Genomic DNA, 1778 nt, shown 5'->3' on the forward strand with positions numbered 1-1778 from the left:
GAATAATACAACAATAATAATAATAATAATAATAATAATAATAAGGAGGATGATGAGGATTATTACCCGGCGGCGGATTTATTTCCGTTTTATTCTCTTGGCCGATTTTTCTTCTGTGAAATTTCCGCGAAAATATTTTTGCTTTTTGTAGATAATATTCGGAAAAAGTACAAATATACCCCAATATAATCGGGGAACACGGGGGACGATCGGGGGAGATAGTGGAAGAACATCGGGGAGCACAGGAAGATCGGGGAACACGGGGAAGAACATGGGGAACACGGGGAAGATCGGGGAACACGGGGAAGAACATGGGGAACACGGGGGAAGATCGGGGAACACGGGGAAGAACATCGGGGAACACGGGGGAAGATCGGTGAACACGGGGGAGAAGATCGGGGAACATGGGGGAAGATCGGGGAACACGGGGGAAGATCTAAAGCAGGAAAATCGTTTTGTCCAGAAGGAACAAAAATCGGAAACTTCCCCCAAATAATTCTCCTTATTTTTCTGTATTTCTGGAAATAAGAACGATGATTATATTATATATCTGACGATGTGACGTATGTTCTGTGATTATATCATCGGAATCCGATATTTCTATCAGTAGATTTCGTTCGGTATGAATTTTCTCCTTCTAGAATCGGATTTCCTGTCATTTATCTCCCGATATTTATCGTTTTTACTTTATTTCTCTGGGAAGAAACTTGGATTTTATTTCTGTTTTATCGGAGAAGATCGGAAATCTCCCGTCTGGGGCACCGACACCTCCGATTATTATTGTATAGAAGACATATTATTATTATTATTATTATTATTATTATTATTATTATTATTATTTCTATCGGTGAAGACGAATTTTCTTTACTAGTTATAAAAAAAAATCCCCCAAATTCGCATTTCATGTCCCCGATAATGGAAATAATAATAATGAGGAGGATGATGGGGGTGATGAAGAGGATGAGGATGATGAGGATGTTATGAAGAGCAGGTCGCTGTCCTACCTGAGTGTCGGCTCGGTCCCGGGTCTCAGTCCTCAGTCCTCTCCTCGGTCGGTCACTGTGCCATGTAGATGGGGGTTGGTCTCTGGAAAGACTTTTGAAGTCAGGCGTCGCCCTGTGATTGGTCCGCCCAGCTGTCAGTCACAGAGGATGGAGGAGTCCCCGACACAGCACACACTCACCTGATGCCCCCACCGATCGGACGGACATATATCTGTACAATTCTTTCCATGTGTGAGGGGACGCAGATCGCACGATTATCCGCAATTCTCCGCAATCAGAAAACTTCTCAAAATAAAAACTTTCCGACCAGAAGCAAAAACAGACAAAAACTGACCGATCGGCCGCATTGTCCGTGTGTGTCCCATCTACTTCCTCATCCGACCGGTAATAATACTCAGAATAAATCTTCTACAAATCGTACCGATAATATCAGAGATTCTCCTTATATACTATTGATGATATCGGGGAGATGATTGATCGGATGATACTTTCCATCCTTCAATACGAATTCTCAGATTAGGGACACATCGGGCTCTGGGATCCCACGATATAATCGTTCATCCGATCCGGAGAGATCCGACAACGAATTGGACGAAGTTTCTTTTCTTTTCTTTTTTATAGAGTCAGAAAGAGAAATGTTCTCCGTAATATCTGCGGGTGTCATATCGGCTGATTGTCCGACCCCACACACACGCACACACACACTACTGACCCGGATAGGGGTGAGAGCAGAAACTATAAATCCCGAATATATTGACCGATCCATCCTGGGGG

General features: G+C 43.2%; 1 protein-coding gene across 1 annotated transcript in view; it reads right to left on the reverse strand.

The window, feature by feature from the left end:
• DMBX1 (diencephalon/mesencephalon homeobox 1) overlaps positions 1-1064 on the reverse strand; it is a 15088-nt gene extending 14024 nt beyond the window's left edge. Inside the window, exon 1 of the mRNA XM_018574568.1 lies at positions 1005-1064. The gene's annotated coding sequence lies outside the window, so the exon portion shown is untranslated. The remainder of the gene's footprint in view (positions 1-1004) is intronic.
• Positions 1065-1778: the final 714 nt, after the last annotated feature.

The sequence above is a fragment of the Nanorana parkeri genome, unplaced genomic scaffold (assembly GCF_000935625.1).
Source record: "Nanorana parkeri isolate BGI_ZX_2015 unplaced genomic scaffold, ASM93562v1 scaffold3049, whole genome shotgun sequence".
NCBI classification, from domain to species: domain Eukaryota; kingdom Metazoa; phylum Chordata; class Amphibia; order Anura; family Dicroglossidae; genus Nanorana; species Nanorana parkeri.